Source organism: Oryx dammah, unplaced genomic scaffold, assembly GCF_014754425.2.
Source record: "Oryx dammah isolate SB20612 unplaced genomic scaffold, SCBI_Odam_1.1 HiC_scaffold_10, whole genome shotgun sequence".
NCBI lineage: Eukaryota > Metazoa > Chordata > Mammalia > Artiodactyla > Bovidae > Oryx > Oryx dammah.
The window spans coordinates 13950466-13971984 of NW_024070194.1; positions in this window are offsets into that span (position 1 = coordinate 13950466).

Sequence of the window (21519 nt, forward strand, 5' to 3'; positions counted from 1 at the left end):
GCTCTCCAGCCTCACTGGCCCAAGGGGTGGGCCTGAGAGGATCAGGTGGAGAAAGCTGAGTTCAGAAACCCTGGCTCCCAAAGAGATTCTTGTGGACAGTTCCTATCAAAGCTTTGAACAATATGTTCATAAGAAAAAAAAAAAAAAGTTGCTAATTTCCACCCCCCCCAACCCAGAATTTCATGTCTCCTTTTGTGAAACTTCACTTGTTTCAACCAGATGATGGGTTCCTTGTGTAATTAAACATGAGTCAGTGTGTCTGGCTTGGCAGAATTCTTCAGACCTGTCAGCTCTCAGAAGAGGCTGCATCCTTGGTGGGAGTGGTTCTGGACTTCAGGGGTCTGGAATTACAGTCTCCCGGAGACCAGGGCATCCTCCCCTACCCTCTACCTCCTCACAACCCCCACAAGGGGCTGTCAAGGGACTGCAGAGATAATTGGTGTTTTCAGGCAGCCAGCAGCTGAGTTTCTCAGCTCCACCTCCTTACCTGTCTCCTGGGCAGGGCTGGGTCCCCGGGAACCTGTCGGGCTGGTTCGGAGGCTGTTATTACTGTGGCTTTCTGGGATGGGATTGGAGACCTGGAGGGTGGGAGTGGGAGGAGGGGGTTTGGGGGGATGGGAAAGAGTGGGAGTGGTGAGGTGGGATTGGGGCTGGGATGACAAGGACTAGGAGGGTGTGAGTGACAGGACCCTGGATGGCGGGGCTGGGAATGGGGTAGGGGGTGAGAGGAGAAGGGTGGGGCTCCAACTTTGCTCACTCCTGCCTTAGCCAGCAGACACCCTCTTCCTATTTGCAGCCACTTTGGACCTAGTTATTTTTTAAATATATATGTTTATTTTATGTATTATTTATTCATTTGCAGCACAGTGGTCTTAGTTGCAGCACATGGAATCTTTGATCTTCGTTGCAGCATTTGGAATTTTTAACTGTGGCATGTGGGACCTAGTTCCCTGGCCACGGATCGAACTTGGGTCCCCTGCATTGGGGGTCTTAGCCACTGGACCACCAGAGAAGTCCGCCTGAATCTAATTACTAAGACAACTAAGACCTAACTTATTTCCCACTATTAACCTCCCACTTTTAACCTTCAATCTCATGATCAATCTCCAGTCGCTTGCCTCTTGCTCATTTCATTTTCCAACTTCCCTCCTGCTCTCCTGCCAACAACACAGTCAGCTTTGTTTTTTGGGCTAGAGTCCAGAGGAGACCCCCACCCTCCCAGAACTTGCAGCCCAGGGGGCAGCACTCTGTCTGCTTGCCTGAGAAACTCCTGGAGGCCATCTCAGAGGAGGTGACATTTGCGTTGAGATTTGAAGGAGGAACAGATGGGGATGGGTAGTGATGGTGGGAGCAGGTAGTGATGGTGGGGGCCAGCAGAGAGAATATATACTGAATTCCCACCCTGTGCCTGTCTCTCCTCCTGTCCTTTCTCTGAATTCTCACGAAAAGAGTACGAAGCAGGCGTTGTGGCCCCAGCTTTATGACTGAGGAAATCAGTGTTCAGACAGATGTGACGGCTGGCCCAGGTTCACACAGTTGGACCCAGGGGCATGGAGACAGGATTCAGACCCAGGTCAGAGTGTCAAAACCCCATATTCAATCCACTAGAGAAATTCCTCTATCAGGAATGTTCCAGGCTGAGGGCATGGGAAGATGAAACAATGTGGAATTTTGAAGAATCATCAGTGGTTCTGGATGGCTGGAGGGTGCCTGATGCCTTGTGGGAATGATGGTGGGGGTTGCGTGTCACAAGACTTTGGTAAAGGCTAGGTTAGGACAGGCTTCAGAGTCAGGCTCGGGAACTGAGAACTGGGGAGCCAGCGAAGAATTCTTTTTTGAGAAGCTGCAGGGGCCTGGTGGGCTTTCCAGGTCGTTCAGTGGGTAAAGAATCCATCTGCAATGCAGGCAATGTAGGTTTGATCCCTGGGTTGGGAAGTGCCCCTGGAAGAGGAAATAGCAACCCACTCCAGTATTCTTGCATGGAGAATCCCACGGACAGAGGAGCCTGGGGGGCTACTGTCCATAGGGTTGTAAAGAGTCAGCCACGGATTGAATCGACTGAGCACAGGGGCCTCATGCCTGGAGCAAGCAGAGGGTGGAGCCAGCCAGGCAGATTTGAATCCTGATTTGGCCACTGACTGCTGTGTGACCCTGAGCAAGTCTTTTAACATTTATTGTTCCCTACCGAGGCCACAGCGGTATCTACTTAGTGGAGTTGTTATGGGCATTGAGTAGTGTTTAGCGCAGAGTCTGGCACTTGGCAAAAGTTGCAAATTATTCCTGTTTTCTTTCAGAAATCGAAGACTGGAGCTGGCTGGTACTGGGGATTTCAGAAAGCCGGGAAAGGGTGGTTTTGATTTCTACATCAGACATACTGAGGCTGCAGGAGGCTGAGATGGATGATCCTAGATCCCAGGAGTTTTGGGGGCAGACAGGGTTCAGGGGGGCTGGACTGGGGGCAGGCCCCCTCTCCTCCCCACCCTCCCACCTGCCAGTGCCCTCTGCCCTTTTCCAGCAGTTCCCCGGTGATGGGGGCAGAGGAGGTGGGGAGGAGGGAAGACAGAGATCAGAGATGCTAAAGGTCACCCGTGGGGCCCCAGCTCCTCCCAGGGAGGGAGCTCCAGGAAGCCCAGGGTGGGGGCGGAGGGCAGAGGGCAGCACAAGTATCTCTGCTCCTTGGGAGCTGGGGAAAGGGCAGGGCTGGGGCTGGACCTGGGGCAGGCCGGATTTTCCTACTGTTTCTCTCTGTGCCCAAAATTGGCCTGGTCTGAGTCCCTGGGGGCAATTGGGCCTTTCTCCTCTCTGACTGCATAGCTGAAGAGTTGAAAATATTTCCAGGAAGAGAGTCATTCCTTGGGTGATGACTTCCTGGAGGGGTCTGGCTTATGCCATGGGATACCCGCCACCCCCCACCCCCCTCCCCGCACCAGGTGTCTTCCAAAGGCCACACCTCAAAGAGTCGCTTGGATTAGTTTGAAAGGGGGCCCACAGACACCATGCTCAGGGTCTACTTCTCTGACTTTTCCGGCAGGCACAATGGGCCTGACTGCTGCCCAGGACACATTTGGGGGCCCAAGAAAATGTTTTTAAAGTCAGAGGGAAAAAAAGTGAATATCATCCAATCTGGATTATATTTTTCTTTATATCAACACAGTCATGCATTACAATTTTAAATATGTGTTTATGGAGCTCAGAGCCCATGAAAACAATGGTTCCTAGGTCCCTCGGAAGCCGTGATCCAGCCTGGGCTTTGAACTCCTTTCTCTGCAGGACAAAGTCCCAAGAAACAGAGGACCTAGGTGCTGGCCTCACAAGGAAATGGGTTCAAGCCCTGATTCTTGCACTTGTTTGCTTTGTGACCCTGGTTAAGCCACTGGCCTCTCTGAGCCTTAGTTTCCTCATCTGTAAAATGAGATAATGAACAAAGGAAGGAAGGAGAAGCCTTTAGCAAGTTTACCTCTGAGCACATAAAAAATATCTAACATATCAAAGTTATAAAGAAAAAAAAAATCAAGGCCATCTGCCTGGTATCCAAGACCATGCACTCAATAGATATTTGCCGAGTGCCAGCTATGGCTCAGGCTCTGTCCTGGGCACCTTGACTGTTCGTCCCCTGCCTGTTCCTCAGACTCTGCAGATTGTCATCCCTGCCTCGCCCATGTCTGTATCCCCATCATCTGACTCCTCATTCCTGGCTTACAGAGACTCTGAAGCCTGCTAAGACACTTAGCGTTATGTCCGACTCTGTGCAATCCTATGGATTGTAGCCCGCCAGGCTCCTCAGTCCATAGGATTCTCCAGGCAAGAATGCTGGAGTGGGTTGTCGTGCCCTCCTCCAGAGGATCTTCCCATCCCATGGATCGAACCTGAGTCTCTTGTGTCTCGGCAGGCAGGTTCTTTACCACTAGTGCCACCTGGGAAGCAAAGGAGACTTATGGTTCCTCCCAAAGCCTTCCTTCACTTCTGTTTCCTTGAGATTTCCCTCCTAATTTGGCTGGGCAACGCCACCTGGATCCAGTAGAAGTCAACTGTCATTGCCTTGCTTTTTGTTCATTGCAGAAGGAACTGCCCCCCACCCCCACTTTGTTCCACCCACAGCCCCATGCCCTAGTGGGTCCTACTTAGACGGGAGATCCCCTTCGCTTCCCCTCTCCTCCACAGAGCCACACCCAAATTCAACCCTGGAGTTATCTACTCTAACTTTTCCCGCAACAATCTATAGAAACATGGGTTGGGCAACCTCTCTCGTTTGAAATGTTGACAACCTCAGCTTCCTAATAAAATAAAAGCCTGGTTTCTGTCTTATTCCCATCAAAGACATCACAAATGATTGATTGATTGATTAAAAAAAATTAAAACATGTCACATATTTTATAAGCAAGTTAACCACCCATGCTAAAGCCTGTGTACCTGACATAAAGATTTCAGCTTTAAATGTGGAAATAAATATGTTTCATTACCAAAATCAATAAAGAATGAAAAGATGAATAATGAACAAACATAATTTCCTTTCTCTTAAATGACACTAAAAACCTCTGGAGTCCCAGATTTTCTGTGATGGTAATCATGGTTTAAATAAGGGGAAAAACACAGCAAGTATATATGTACCCAATGAACTCCTTATTCTGAGTCCCCAGGATACATCTTGGAGAAGGAAAAGGCAACTCACTCTAGTATTCTTGCCTGGAGAATCCTATGGACACAGGAGCCCAGTGGGCTACAGTCCGTGGGGTCGCATAGAGTTAGACATGACTGTGCGACTGAGCAAAATATATCTCTTTTCTTCTACCTGTGCTGTTCTCTCTGTCTGAGATTCTTTCTCCCTGTAATTCTTTTGAACATTAAGTCCCACGGGATAAAAATCTTATATCCTTCATCGATGGATCCCAAGCTCCTAAAAGGCTTCCCAGGTGGTGCTAGTGGTAAAGAACTTTCTTGGCAGTGTAGGAGATGTAAGGGACAGGGGTTTGATCCCTGGGTTGGGAAGATCCCTTGGAGGAGGGCATGGCACCCCACTCTGTTATTCTTGCCTGGAGAATCCCATGGAGAGAGGAACCTGGTGGGCTACAGTCCAGAGGTTGCAAAGAGTTGGACACGACTGAAGTGAATTAGCCTGTAGGCATGTAAGCTCCTAAAAGAGTGCCAGCCAATAATAAATGCTTATTAAAAGTCTGGGAGAATGAATGGTGAGCCTAGAAAACTCCTTTCTATACTTCCAAACTTCAGTCACATGTCCCTGCTCTTTGTGCTGCGGTCCCTTGCCCCATCTCCTCCCGCAGTGTCTGACACTGTAGTTCCCACACTGCTCTGCATTGACATGTGTATCTCTGCAATTTAAGGAGCATCCAGAGCTCTGGTGGTGGTGGACCTGGATTCTAATCTTGCCTCGGACACTTTTCTCACTCACTCACTCACCAAAGGTTCACTGGGCATCTCTCTCTTATGGGCCAGTCACTTAAATGGCGAGCAAAAACAGACCGGTGCTGGCTGCCCATGGAACCCTGAAGTCATGTCCATTAGTCTCCCCGAGCCTCAACGTCTTCAGCTACAGTGTGGGTAATGTCCCCTTCTTTGGGGTGGGGTGGATTAAACTGAAAGACATAGCAGGCACTGGGGCCAGGCAGAGGTGTGTAGGTTTTCCCAGGTTCCTACTTCCTTGCTGGACTCTGAGCTCCTTTTCAGAGTTGAGGATGGTTCCCACTTACTTTCTCTTCCCTTGGGCACAGAGGACGTGCCAGTAAATGTTGGCTGGCACTGCAGATGCCTGAGCTGATCTTTGTGCCTGTCTCCGTGACTCCCGTGAGCACACGCACACCCACACAGTCAGATCTGGCCTGGCCTGACCTCACAGGCTCTTCCAAGGTCCAGAACCTCCCTCCACCTCTGAGTGGGCCGGTGCTAGGGACAAGCAAGCGTGCCAGCGACTCAGGATTGCTAGCTCCGGGAGGGAGTGGGTTGCCTTGGGGCAAGACATACCCAGCCTCTGACTGGAAGTGATCAAGGCCCAAGACATGGTGCGCTTTTATCCAATTTCTCAGACTCTCTGAGGCAGATGATAGAATAGTGATGCAAGGCAGATGATAGAATCACCCCCATCCCACCTCCCACTCCTATGCCTCTGTCTGGCCATTCACACTCCAATGATTGACATGACCAGATGACCATTGCTTGCCCCCTTGAGCAAACAGCAGGGCATGCAAGCAGTGTTTGGCCTCAGGTCTGGACAAGGCCAGCCAGTCACTCAGGACTCTCACCCCCATCTGCAGGGGGGGAGGAGCACACAGAGATGTGGAAACCTGCTTCTCACCCCAACCCCAGCCTTAAGGCACCATCTGGGACCCGTCCTTTCTTGTTTTCAGGTCTCAATTTCCCTGTCTGTGCCAGAGTTTGGCTGGCTTGCAGGAAAAGCAAGGCTTGCAACCTTTTTAGTCCCTTATTTTACCACCCAATTCTAGGCTCTGGGGCCAGAGAAGAACCTGTGGACTTTTCAGATTCAGATTCTGCACGCTTTTCTTATGCACCCACCATGTTGGCTTTCTCTTTATGAAAGTGAAAGTCGCTCAATCGTGTCCGACTCTTTGCGACTCCATGGACTGTACAGTCCATGGAATTTTCCAGGCCAGAATACTGGAGGGGATAGCCTTTCCCTTCTCCAGGGGATCTTCCCAACTCAGGGATCGAACCCAGGCCTACCACATTGCAGGCAGATTCTTTACCAGCTGAGCCACCAGGGAAGCCCAAGAATACTGGAGGGGGTAGCCTGTCCATTCTCTAGCGGATCTTTCTGACCCAGGAATCGAACTGGGGTCTCCTGCATTGCAGGCGGATTCTTTACCAACTGAGCTATCAGGGAAGCCCATTTCCTATGACGTATCTTAAAATTTGGGAGTTGGGACTTCCCTGTGGTCCAACGCTTGAGACTTCGTCTTCCAGGGCAGGGGGGTGTGATTCCACCCCTGGTTGGGGAGATAAAATCCCACGTCCCTTGTGGTCGAAAAACTGAAACATAAAACAGAAAAAAAAAATCACAACAAATTCAATAAAGACTTTTTAAAAAATGGTCCAAATGTATTAAAAAAATAAAATTTGGGGGTTATCGGAAGAGTATGTGGGCAGCTGAGTGCTACTGGTGTTTTGAGGGGAGAGAAGGCTCACATTATGGTGATGAGGGGAGAATGAGGCAGTAGATACTGAGATGGAGACGGGACAGTCAGAGGGCCCGACACCCAGGGAGCTCCAGGAAGGAGGGTGGCTCACGGCCTGGCAGCTCGATGATCCTGCCATCCAGCCCCTGCTGCCCTGTCCAACCTCTCCTTCACCATCTGCCCCAAGGTCTTTGCTCCTGCCACCAGTCCTCTGTTGTGCCCTAGGATGTCTCACGGGCTCTGAACCCTGGCCTCCATATGGTCTGTTCTCTCTGCCTGTTTTTCTCTCTCTTTCCTCCCTTCAGATGCTCAAGAAACTGTTGAGCAGATCTTAGAGGATTACCTTTTTAGGTCTTCCCCACTGCCTTTGACAGACACAGTTAGATGCCCCTAGTGTTACACATCTCCGTTTCTAGCTGAAAATCACTTCTGACATCAGTCTCCCCACCTGGACAGGGAGCTCCTGAGGGCAGAGCCTACATCCATTTTTTTGGTCACGATATCCCCATCCCCAGCACAGGCGGGCAGAATCAGCCCTCCATGAATGGATGCACCCCCAAAGCCTCAGGATGCTGACGTCCAGGTCTCCAGCAAGTTCCACTTTATAGATGGATCCTGAGACTTGGAGAAGCCAAGCGGTTTGCCCAGGGCCACAGGGGATGTGAACTCCCCAAACACTAATTCAGCCCCTGCCTCTGGAATGGAAGTGAAGTGCCCTGAGCATTGGCAGAGACACACTGCATTCTGTGCAGTTCCATCACCCCAGGGATGGTTCTCATTGAGTTCTGAGACATTGGAGTCCATCCCAGAGAGGGAAGGAGAGAGGCCTTGAGGGCTTAGGACCTTAAAGTCATGTTTTGGGGTGGAGGTGGGGGGATGCTTTCCTTATTAGGGGAGAGAGAAAGCTGATAGGGAGAAGGCTCAGTATTAGCCTTTCAGAGCTGTCTGAAAATCCATCTGATGCCCCTGTTAAGTTCTGAGCTTCCTGTTGTCAGGGGTATTCAAACCGTGCAGGGCTGTTGAAGGCAAGTCTGTAGTCAGTGGACTGTTGGATGAATATATCACCTGCAGTATGGTGCTAGGCGTTGAGTCAGTGTTTGCACCAGGGGATCCTCAAGGTTTCGCATTAGGGCTGCTTGTGTAAGAATCATTTTTTTTGGAGCCAGGAAACTCTTTGCTTGCTAAAGAGTTAAGAATCATTTTAATGATGACAAAGCATCTTAAGTGCATTAGTTCCTTTGAAACGCGTAATAATGCTAATAATTTCGCAGACCTTCTGGACTTAACTACAGTTGAGACTGAAGCACAGAGAGGTTAAGCAACTTGCTCAAGGCCACATAGCAATGGACAGAGATGGGATTTGAACAGAGGCCTCTGGCTCTGCTGATTGCTGTCCTCCCCTAAGGATCTCACAGGGGTAAGATTGACCCTTGGAGTTTTTGTCCAATGCTGATAATAATGAAAAGTGTTCCAGGCTTCTTCTTGAGGCTTTGCTTCTTGGATCTTCAGGTTTTTCAGCTGGAAAACTGAGGACCCTGTGGATAAGACCCTTGAATCACTGGTGGGCTTGGGCACCTAATCCAGATAAGACATGATTTTGATTCACCAGATAAACTTTCTATATCAAGTACTGTGCCTTGGGAATACAGCCACAAGCAAAACAGGTGCAAGAGTGGCTTACATGAAGCTCCTGGGCTTGTCCAGGAGACGGTGGGCAGAGGCAACCGTGGTGCAGGGTGGTGGGGCTGTGGTGGGGTAAGTGGACATGGGTGTGGGCTTACAGGCCCTCGATCTCAGCATTGTAGTGCTCACCACCTGATTTCCAGGGAACTGCCTCTGGCTTTTGAGTCCACTGTGCTGGCGGCAGGCCAGATAATGGATCTCCGTCAGTGATCAATAGGACTGGTGGTAACTACTACCCTGGTTACTTTCTTTTCTTTCCTTTTTTGAAAATATGTATTTCTTTGATTGTATCAAGTCTTAGATGCGGTACACGGGATGTTTCACTGTAGCAGACAAACTTTTAGTTGTGGCATGTGGGATCGCACTTCATGACTAGGAATCGAACCCTGGGCCCCCTGCATTGGGAGCAGAGAATCTTAGCCACTGGACCACCAGGGAAGCCCCTATCCCTGGCCGGGCCAAGGCTGAGATAACTCATCAGTGTGTTCTGCACTGTAGCCCAGGGCTCCCAGCAGGATTACCCCCCAGGTGCCCTCTGTGGTAACCTGCTTGATACTGGCTGTCTTCCTTTCCCTCTCTCACCTCCCCCTTTTTTGCCAGCAGATGTTGGCCTCAGCTCCCAGATAAACTACCTGCACTTGAATCTTTGTTGTAGCATCTGTTTCTGGGGGGACCTCCTGACTAAGTCATGGGACAAGCCTGGAGGATGCTGTGAGCCCGGAAGAAAGACCCCTGGCCCAGTTGGGACAGAGGTCCAGAAAACATCCCCAAGGAAATAAAAATCTAAGAGACCTCAAGGGTGAGTGGGAGTTAGCCAGCTAAAAGGAAGTGAGGGATAAGTGTTCCAGACAGAGGGACTAGCATCTACAGTGGCTCAGAGGCAAGTGAGAGAATGTAGTAGGTGTGGGAATGGGGGCATGGGGTGGGTTGTTGCTGCTGGCTTGTGGAGTGCAGCGGGGAGTAGTGAGGGGGAAGCAGACTGTGGACCACGTAGATACTTGGAGGCTGCAGGGAGCAATTTGTATTTTGTTCTAAGAGGCTTGGGGAGCAGTTGTAGGATTGTTGGCAGGGGGCAGTGCCTGTTGTGGGGCCAAGTGGAGGACCTGAGAGTTAGAAGGGTGTCTGTAGAGGTCTGGGCACCATAGGCCTCCAGTGGGTCTACTCTCAAAGACCCTCGGAGGGGAGGGAGGAAGAGGCCCTGGTGGGAGGATTCTTGGGTCCTTTTCAAGGGACTTCCTCTTGCTGCATGGTCCCCCATTTCCGGGAGCCCATAAAGCCAGGACTGTGGGTAATTATAGGCTGTGAGACGCCCAGGGCAGGGAGACTGGGGACATGGTGAGGCAGGGGGGAGTGTCGACAGGAGCTGTCATGCCTGCCTGGCAGCCAGGAAGGGAAGGTGCAGACACCAAGGCCCCCATAAAGTTGCCCAGAGCAGACCGCTTTTACAGGCATTCTGGGTGGAGGCATGACCTCATCCGGAGCCAATCCGGGGCTCCCCCAGCCCTTTTCTCTTCCTTGGGACTTGTCTCTGTGGTTGTCGAGGTACATTCCTGGTAAAGTGGATGGCTTCTTTTGGAATGCTTGGACCAGAGGGTTTTGTAGCCACTGGCCTTGCCAGCACTCTTTCAAGCTAAGCCAGCCACCCCCTGAGACTGTATTCCCTTTCAAGGCCTCCTGGGCAGACTGAAGGGGCTGCCTTGAGTTCCCTTCAAGCCACAACTTCCAACTTCTTTGAATGAATCCATTTCTTTTTAAAATATATCCATTTGAGAAAAATCATTAACATGGTTTGAGAAATATGACAACAACCAAGGGACCTGGATTTGAGTCCTGGCTCAGTTCCTTAGTTCTGGGTCAAGTCTTCAGAGCATCCAAGCCTCAGTTGTCCCATCTGTAAAATGGGGATGGCACTATCCATTTTGCAGAGGTGTTGTGAATGGGTGTTAAGTGCTCCACAACCCCTAGGCAGTATTTTGGACAAACCCATTCTTCCTTGTAGTCCTTGATTCAAAGACTTTAAAAAGCCTTCCCAGGTCTGTCTTCCTCCCACATGACATTTACAGGGCAGATGATCTTAAGGAAGACGGAAGTGAGGAGCAGACAGGCTGAGGGTCTTGTGAAAGCTGTGCCATCTAATTAAGCTCTGTTTGTGGTTCTTTTGTGAAGCATGATCATTTGTTAGCTCCAGTTAAAAGAAACTATAAAACCAATATACAATCCAACTGAAAAATTTAGAAAACAAGGGGAAAAGAACTTCCTGAAAGGCCACCAACCCAGCATCGTGAGTACAGTGATGTTTATGTTAATCCAGTTTGCACACACTGGCTTTGATCATAAACTTGAAATGTGAACACTGCTTTCCCACTGAACTGTTACCGTCTAAAAGTGCCTTTGCCTGCTGCCCCGGCCCTACAGATTATCATATTAATGGCCTATCATTTCATCAAGTTGATGCTGGGTATTGTTGAATGTTACTTTCAATTTTTCTCCTATCCCAAACAATGCTTTAGTGAACATTTTTCTTTTTTCCACTGGAGTGTTTCTCTTTATTTGTCTCATTTCCTTAGGATAAATTCCCAGAAGTGGAATCACTGAGTCTCAGGATAGAAACATTTTTGTGGTTTGTGATACATAATTTCCAATTTACTTTCCATAAAGGCTGTTCTAATTTACTTTGCCTCCAGCCAAGTTGGCCCATTTAGCAATTTCAGGGCAACCTCACCAGCTTTAGGTATTATTGCTTATAATTTTGTTGGCTATGAGATAAACTGTTATCCCCTTTTCGTTTATTTTCATCCACTTTCTTTGGTCGCTTGTGGATTCAAAGACGTATATATACATTTGGAAGAATTTATATTCTCTTTCTAACAGTGTCTGATATTTTGGGCCATATTGCCTAAGATGAGAACTTTTCTACAAAATGCAAGGATGCCATTCCTTTGTGCCTGTGAAAGGCAAGTCTATTCTATCCCATGCCAGACACTAATAATTGTAATACACTGGGGCTGCTGCCAAAGTTGAAATAAACAAATGATTACAGCAGACAATAGAAGTGCAAACCTGACCCTGATTAATGAAGTTGCTAATGTGGCTTCCTGGGGTGGCTGCCAGCCAAGGGCTTCCCCTGTGACTTTGCATTAGGTCCTAGTGACAGGGTAAGTGGTGTGGGGACTTGGGGGAGGTGACAGGATGCTTGGGGGGGCTGGGGAAGAGGGTGCGGTTTGGAGGAGGTGGGTGGAGTTTGGTTTCTACAGAGAGCAGGGAAGGACTGATGCGGAAGGGAGAGGAGTTTGCAGGAGGGTACAGGAATGTACCAGTTGGGAATATCTGAGGCAGTGCCAAGTGGTGAGGTTAGCCATCCCCTGTCGGAGGAGGCTCATAACCCAGCCCAGAACTGAGCACCCCGGGTGGCTCTGAAAAATAGTCAGGATCAGCCGGATCCATGTTCCATTCTTGGCTCCATCAACGGAAGCTGGTGGAAGATGCCACTGTGGACTGGGAGACATCAAGGAACCCAGAAACATGCCCTGCCCCCTTTGCCTCCCTCCTGACCAGGCTGGTGTCTTCACTGCTTCCTGGCGAGCACGGTTCTACCTTCTTGGTCATGGGCCTGAGGGTTCTCTTGGCCAGCCTTTCCTCCTCCTGGTCTGAAGGCTGACCTCCAGTCCAGCTATCTCCAGGCTTCTTGGGGTTCTGCCCTCAGAGTTCCTGCACCCTTGATGGGTATCATGCAAAACCGGTCTGGGTCACCCCTCTTGTGACAGGCAAGGCATGCTGATTCTCTATCTGGAGAACAAGGTTGTCGCTCAGACTTGAGGAGTCATGGTGCCCATTCATCCTTGCAGCACCACTGTGGGTCCCCCTCCTCCAGGGAGCCTGCTCTGACCCCTCCCATCTGCTAATGACTCGCTCCTCTGCCCTCCTCCGCAGAAACTTTTATTGCTGTTCTTATCACACCAGGTCTGTGATTGGTCTGTTCACAGGTTGATGCTCCTTCTCAGATGTTGCTGGCATCTGTGGCCACACCCGTGCCTCCCTCACGCCTCCCCAGCTCCTGCCTGGGCACATCGCTCAAGAAACATTGGCTGCAAGAGTGAGTGATAAAATCAACGCTTGGCCACTTACTAGACATGTTCCCCATGTTATCTGGTTTGTTGTGACTGCATTGTAAAGGCAGACAGGCTAAGCATGATAATACCCATCTCACAGAAGCTTATCGTGAATGACACCAACTAATAACCTGAGCATCTCAGTGGGCCGGCCACAGGGCTGGCATTTGACAAGGATTTTCCCAGGTGATCACCCCCAGTAACAAGAGGAGACACCATCTGTCCCCATTCTACTGGGAGGAGACAGAGGCTTGATGAAGACAATAAGTTGCTAAGGTGCCCTTGCTGGGAGAGGACAGGGCTGGAGTCTGAACCCAGTTCTGTAGGTCGCCAAAGTTCCTATTGTACTAGGCAGCACCTCCTAATGGTGTCATGTTCCTGGTCCCCACCTCTGGACCTCGAGCTCTGAAGGTGAAGGAAAAACGTCTTATTGTCCCTGCACTTCCAGTGCCTGGCACAGGGTTGGGTGGCAGTAAATGCTGACGAAATAGATGGATAGGTGGATGGACGGCTGGATGTCTGCCCCGGCTCTGTTGCAAGTATGGAGTTTCTGCTTTCATGCAATGCAGTTGGGAGATGGATGGGGTTGGGTTTAACTGGGGGCTGATCCTGTACTTGAGTTGTTCTGGCTATAAAACACAAGGGTGTGTCCTTGTGGGGACACCGTGAGTGATGTGCCAGCCTGCCAGTGCATCAGAACGATCTTGCCCAACACTGAAGGCAAAATGAGACAGCCCTAGGAGAGCTGACAGCAGCTCCCTCCTGGACCAGGTGAACGGCATCATTTTGCCCTATCTAACCACGTGCGCCTCTCTCTGCAGATGGCCTTGGAAAATCACGTGTCCCGTGTGTCCCAGAGTTTCAGGGGCCCATGTGTTTGGGTGGGATGGTCTCAACCCTTTTCCAGGCAGCAACCTCTCTTTTATCAGCATCTGCCTCTTGATCCAGTTCTGGGCAGAACCTGAGGGTCTGGCCAGCAAATGCTGGCCTACTGATAATGAAGCTGGAATTTGTCCTTCTAAGCTCTGTGTGCAGGGCCCACCAGACTGGACCTAGTGCTTGGTTCTCTGTCTGTAGCCTGAGTCTAACTTTCATATGCATCCTGCCTGGTGACCCCATCAGGACACTCAGCTTTACCAACATGACCTTCTTTGGGCTTCTAGGTGGACCCTGGAGAAATGAGAAGAGCCGGCATTTATTGTGCATTTGCTCTGTGCATATCTCATTGGGCAGTTGATATCTCAAAGATGTCAACAGCAAGTATCTTACAGGTAGCAAGACTTGGGTTGACATTCCAACCCTTCTGCTAGTGAGTGACTCTGTGATTGTGTGCAAGGCTCTTCACCGTCTGAACTGTCTCCCCACCAGTCAAATGTTCTGCGGGGAGACAGTCTGAGCCTCACCAGAAGTGATCAGGGGTTGGAGGAGGTGCTCTAGGGGAGGCACTGTGGTTCCTGCAGCCCTGTGGCTGCCTCCCTGTTCCTCATCCCCTGAGGTCCCCGAGATCTTAGCCGTGGTCCTGGCTCCTTGCTGGCCAGAGCTCTGTGCCTCTTCTAGCTGCTCCTGCCAGTGTCTGCTCCCACCCCTTCTGGTCTGACCCTGGGACTCCGCTGGCCATTTCTGAATTGGCTTCTTGCACTCTGGCTTCCATCCGGGGTGCTGACTGGGACTCTGTTCTCAGCAGATGTTCCTCTGGCCGTGGAGTAGGGCAGTTAGTGTTACTTCTTTCTCTTCAGGACCTTTACCAGGCCTGAGCTGAAGCTCCAGTACTTTGGCCACCTGATACGAACAGCCAACTCACTGGAAAAGACCCCGATGCAGGCAAAGGAGAAGGGAGGGTGACAGAGGGTGAGATGGTTGGATGGCATCATTGATGCAATGGACGTGAACTTGGGCAAACTCTGGGCAATGGTGAGCGACAGAGGAGCTTGGTGTGCTGCAGTCCATGGGGTCACAAAGAGCTGGCAGCGACTTAGCAACTGAACAACAAGGCCTGAGGGTTTTTCTTTTTGTGTCTTCTCTGTGAGTATGTGTGTGTTTGTGTGAGATATCTCTATCTATCTATCTGTAGAGGGAAGTACTAGTTGAGGAGGTGTGTGTAGGGCTGTGGGAATGGGGATTAGCTGGTGGGACCTCCACTCTGTGCTGTTGGGGGTTCCTTTCTGGGCTGTGCTCAGGACTGCAAAGCAAGGGCAGGACCCCTTCCTGGCAGGACAGGGGCCAAGCCCTCCTTCTTTGTGTCCTACATAGTTTGTACTGAGGTCAATTCCACACTCTCTGAGTAAGAGCTAGGGCCAGGGTCTGGGAGATGGGGGTGTAGGCAGAGGAGTCTGAGGCTGGGGCAATCAGAGGAGAAAAGAGACACCAACACTCCAGAGGGCGGCCCGGTACCTGCTTTCCATACTAGGTCAGCTCTCTTGCGTTCCCCAGGCAGGCTTTCTCCAGTCCCCATGACTGTCTTTCCCAGCTGGATTCAGAAGGCTGTGGATGTCTCCCCGGCAACCCCCCAACCCTGCATCTTTCTCATCAGATGTCCTGGTGAATATTCTTTTCGAGAAGATGTTTCTTGAGTGAGTGAACGAAGTGTGAGAATGCTCACGGTTGCCTGGGGAAGGGGAGATTATTTGAAACAGGTTTAGCGTACAACACATGGGGCAGGGCATGGAGCCACTCTGGGTAGTGTGTGTGTGTGTTTACACGTGGGTGTGAAAGGTGGAAGGAAAAAATTAGGCAGCGACTCCTGCCTGTACCTGGTGCGTCCTGAGCTTGAGCTTTCCCAGGCACGAGATCTCAGTCTCCCCATTTATTCTTCCGGCGAGGGGGTGAGGTGGGGGCTTGGTCTGGGGCTCTTGTTTTCCTGGGAGGGGCACCGGTCCTCACTGGGGGATTTGTACCAGCAGCTAAGCAGATAATTGCTTGTCAGATTGATTGAAGCCTTTTCAAAATGTCTTTTCCTTGAAACATCCTCCCATCCCCCCAGTGAGCCGATTATTTGAGTTGGAAGTGTTTTCCCCTCAGCTTTTTTTCGCCTCCTTTCTCCAAGTAGTAATTACTGCCCAGTAGCCCTCCATGGCGTTTCCTGTCATTTGGAGGCTGCAGCCAGCGGCTGTTTCCTTTGCTGGTGAAGGACAAGTGGGCCAATTAGGGAAACACCCCACCCCCCAGCTTGGCCTTGAGCCCCAGGGCTCCTGGTGGCCTGCGTGGGGCCATGGGGGTCTGGCCATCTCTTGGGATGGCAGGTAGGAAGGAGTGGCTGAATGGCCACCTGAGGTGGCCCCTGGCCCTTTTTTCCAAACCCAGGGGCTGCCCTCATCCTCTGTGTCCTGTTCCTTTCTCTGTGTGTGTATGTGTGTGTGTGTCCATGCACTCTTGTGGCCGGGAGATACACTCCTACATACGTGCACACCTGTGTGTGTCCACATGGACCACACATGGGCTTTTGGGCTCAGTTAAAAACCCGGTAACTGGGTCGCCTACAGTCGTTTTCCCAAGGGAACTCAGTGTTGCTCACCTCTTCGGATGTGAACAGTCGGCCAAGTTCTGCCACTTTAAGTGGGCTGACGGCTGGGGAGAGGAAGCAAGGACAGGGAAACGCTCATTGCCAAGTTTAGGTGGTGTGTTAATGGATGTTCATGGCACAATGTTCTTTCAACTTTTCCATATTTCCAAATATTTCCAAACTATTCAGAAGAAAATGTGGGCAGAAAGCTTGCAGGTCTCACTGTCCGCCACCCGCCCACACGCAGGATGCTTTGCAAGTTGCTTTCCTGCTGCTTCTCTCCTCTTCCTCCTGTTCCCTCCCACCTTTTCCTCCCCACTCCGCACCCCCCCCCCCAGACTTCCAGTTACAGAAGCCAAAACTGAGCAGGACGAAGTCCAAGATGAGATTAACAACAGCAGAGGCTTGGGAGTCGAAATAGTTTGAGTCTTTTGCAAGCTCTGTGGTGGACAGGTGACCGAAACACTCTGTGCCTCAGTTTCCCCATCTGAGAAATGGGGCTAATAGTAAAACCTTTATAAGGTTGCAATGAGGACTGACTAAAAGAAATGTACATAAAACATGCAGCCTAAGGCCCGGGCCATAGTCTGTGCTTTGTAGATGTTTGGCAAACATATAATAAAAACAGATCGCATAAGGCAGTGCACACCATGGAGAAAGATGGGTGGAAATGTGCCTAAGAGATGAGCAAGGCAGGGAATTGGGGGTTTGAGGGACCTGAAGGGTTTCAGTGTGGCTGGACTACAACGTGGATGGGTGGAGTGTGGAAGGACTGGGGAGAGAGGCAGGTTGGGCCCCCTGTGCTTTGGTGATTACAAGCCTGGACCCTGGTATCAAATGACTTGGTTCAGATTCCAGCCCTGCCACTTACTAACTAGATAACTGGACAAATGACTCCCATTGCCATGTCTTAGTTTCTTTATCTGTAAAAATGCAGATTGTAACAGTTTCTATCTTAGGGGGCTGAGTTAACTGAGTTGATAAACACAGACAGAGTGAAACGGTGCCTGGCCCCTGGGGAAGTGTAATGAGCGTTTGCTACGCTTCTTTCTCATATGTGTGGTTGCACACCTGTGATTGTCTTACATGTGCACGGGTGCATCTGCAGTCTGTCCCAGGGATTCACCTGGGTCTCTGTGTAGGTGTGTGAAAGGATACAGAAAGTCCACAGGACCAGTGAACTCCTGGGAGATGAGGCCAAGTATTTTTGTCCATCCTGCGCAAAAAAGCCCTTCGGGGAGAGATGGAGTCCTGGTGGTCCCTAGCAAGACTGGGAATATTCCTTATCAATGAGTCACTATCATGGCCCTCCTTAAAAGCCTCCCCGGCTCCCCATTCTTTCATCCCTTCATTCATTCATTGATTCATTCAGCCAATCAACATTTCTTAGAGCACCCATTATGCAACAGATCCAGCCTCTGAGGACCTTTGCACTTGTGCTTGGCTTTGTCTAGCTTGTTTTTTCACATACTCTCCTCTTTGACCTTCTGGACTTGAGTCCAAAGTTACTTCCTCTGTGAAGCCTTTCTGAGTGCAGCAAGCTGTGTGAGTGGGTCTGCTCGACACCCTGGTTTTTATCCCCACAATGAAACCAGTGACCTGCATCTGTTCACCCCTGAGTCCCCAGCATCAGGCATGGCCTCGGCACATGTGCTTTTGATGAATGAATGAATCGTTCAGTGTGAGAACATCCCTGGGGGTCCAAAACCTGCTGCCCGGTTCACCAGAGGGGCTCGGAGTTTTTTGCCAGCTTCTGAATCCCTGCCTCTGTCCCTGCCATCGGTGCCACTGGCCTCCGCCAGGAAGGCCACAGAGTCTGGAGAGAGATTGCACAGGAAGAGTTTAAGAGGCAGGGGGCATTGACTGCTGGGGTGGTGGGTTCCTCAAGGCTGCTGGATGCGCTGGGAAGTGGAGCAGGAAAGTTGTCAACGTCCTTCAGATGACGGGGACAGCTGACCTTGGGCTCAGCCCAAGGTTCCCTCCCTGGAAGCCCCAGCGTGCCAGGCCCTGACCTCCAGGGGAGGCCAAGGAAGCCACCTTGAGGGCAGTGGCGTGGACACCAGGCCCCGCTTTATCTGCTCGCTGCATGCGCCAGCTGCAGCAGTGGGGACATGGGGCTCAGGCAGCTGGAGAGGCGAGGGGAACTTCTATCTCTCCAGGCATCAGAAGTGACTGGAATCTGGCAGCCAGGGAAATGGCAACTTCCTGTGGCATCTAAAGAGCTGAGACTGGCAGCCGGAATCCAGCTGGAGCTGGCAGCCTAGAGATGCCGAAGCTGAGATTTTTATGGCCAGTTCCTCCTGCGAGACACATGGTGGGGCTGGATTTCACCATATAGAGGAGTAGTGTATGTGTGCGTGCACACACGTGCTATAGCGTATGCGTGCACACATGTGTATGATAATTGTATATAGTTTATGAGCACACATGTGGATAGCGTGAATGCACACATGTGTATAGTGTGCATAGGTGTGTGCAAGTGTCGGTGTGGGCAAAAACTCAGGGACTGTGTCTCTAGTGTGTCTATCTGTGCCTGAGTTTGTCTGCCTGGACAGGTGTGCTCTTGGTATAGGTGTGAAGCAGGCGGTTGTCTATGTCTATGAATGTTCCTGGGTTTCCCAGGGCAGGCTCAGTGGTAAAGACTCTGCCTGCCAGTGCAGGCAGTGCCGAGACGAGGGCTCAATTCCTGAGTTGGGAAGATCCCCCAGAGAAGGAAATGGCAACCCACTCCAGTATTCTTGCCTGCGAGACCCCATGGACAGAGGAGCCTGGCGGGCTGCAGATCATGGGTCGCAAAGAATTGGACACAACTGGGCGACTGAGACACGCATGTGCCTAGAGGGGCGGGAGCCTGTGTGTTGGATGCATGTGTAAGATGCGTAGAGGACAAACCTCAGTGCTTCTGTGTGTGCGTGTCCTGAGAAACCATGCTGCAGCTCAGTGGGGTGAAGTAACTTTGGGAGGGGATAAAAAGGTCTGATGCTGGAAACATCTGGCCCTCCTTGTGGCCCCGGGGTCTCTGGAGAGGGTTTGTGTTTCCTCTTGGCCAATGAACACAATCCTTCTCAAGCAAATATACGGGCATGGGTGCTTTCTGTTAAATAACCTCCCCAGGTCTTCTCAGCCTGGGTTGTAACCAGAGCTGGGCAATTGGAAAGAGTGCCAATAGGAGTACCTTTCTGGGTGAGAGGTGAGCCAAATTTCGCCTCTGCTGGGGTAGGGGCCCTAGGCCTGGTAGCCCCAGTGTGTCTAGTGCCAGAGAGGGGAACTTCAGCCAGGATCATATGAAACATCAATGGTGGATACAAAGCCTATGTTGGAAAGGGGGATTGTCTCTGTCGAGAATGACCAGCGATGTTCGGCCTGCACTCAGCGGCTGGGAGAGCAGAGGGCAAGGGCCACTGACATAAAGATCTCACGGGGAAGAGTTGGAGCAGAAGGAAGTTTGTTAATTACAGTCATTGGGTATTTGTGATATATTTCTTCAATGTCTGTTTCTAACATTAGACCAGGAGTTGACAGATTATGGCCTGTGGACCATATGTGGCCCACTGCCTGTTTTTGTAAATAAAGTTTTAATGGTACAGAGCCACATCCATTCAGTTGTGTATTTTCTGTGACTACTGTCATGCTATAGCGGGAGTTAAGGGATTGTGACATAGGCTCTGTTGGCCACAAAGGCTAAACTATTAACTATCTGAACCTTTACAGAAAAAGTTTGCTGACCTCTATACCAGACCATCCGTTTCCTGAGGATGGGGATTATAAATTCAACACATAGTAATACCTGTGTGCGTACTTAGTCATGTCCGACTCTTTGAGACCCTGATGGACTGTAGCCTGCCACGCTCCTCTGTCCATGGGATTTTCCAGGAGAGAATACCGAGCAGGTTGCCATTTCCTCCTTCAGGGGATCTTCCCAACCCAGGAATTGAACCCATGTCTCTGGCCCTTCCTGCGTTGGCAGGTGGATTTGTTACTACTGAGCCACCATAGCAGTACTTAATAAATTTCAATTCAACAAATCAATGACGATCAGTTTTGGAGAGTATGTTTATTGGAATTTCAACGTCTGCCAAGGTTTGGGGTCAAGAAATAGCAAAGGATGTGCTGGTAATGGGGTGGGTGGTGTGGATGGAGTACAGAGAACACGCGCAGACATAGACATACACACACACACACACACACACAAATACTAGGGACTGTGGGGGCCGAGAGATTAACACAGAAGAGGGACGGACTCTTTGGGGAAGGAAGCCTTCTCTGAGGAGGTGACTCTGGAGTCCTGCAGGCAATGTAGACATTTTCTCGAAGATGGATAAACAGCATGGTAGGTGGAGGAAGCAGCAGATGTAGAGGCTGGAAACCAAAGAGACCAGGTAGGATGCTGGCTGGAGGGCTGAGCTAAGTATACCCAGCCAATCTTGTGCACAAGATGGGGGCCAATGGGGCCCACACAAAGCTTCAGAAGTTTGAGGGCTGGATTTGCAGGGCCTGAAAAGCATTCCATCAGGGGTTTTGTTTTCTAGGCGTAAGGGAATCGCTGGAGCTGTCAGCAAAGGCGCCAAGGAATAGCCGTGCCTGCCTCCCAAGGCTCTGCTAAGGATTACATGAGACCAGTGATGTGAGCACAGCCAGCCTGTGCCTGGCACAGAATGGCTAGTGAACAGGGTTGCCAGATAAAATCCACAATGCCCAGTTAAATTCACATTTCAGGTAAATAACCAACATGTTTTAGTATAAGCCTGGGACATGCTTATCCTCACACATGGTTTGTTGTTTTTCTGAAATTCAGATCTAGTTGGGTGTCTTGTATTTTTTATTTGTTAAATCTGGCAACCCAGCTGCTTAGCGATGTTGGCTGAACCTGGGTCTTTGTTGGTGGCTTCAAGACCTGGAGAACTTTGCCAGTGAAGCCAGAAACCAGATGACAAGCCTGGAGCTGGACACTGAGGCTATGAGGCAATATGGAGCCCCATCCTCTTGACTTATGGACAATGAAATAAAGGTTCAGAGAGGGAAAAGGGCTGGCTCAAGGTCGCCCAGCCAGAGGTGGTCCTGGTATTCTGCTTTTTTCTGTGAT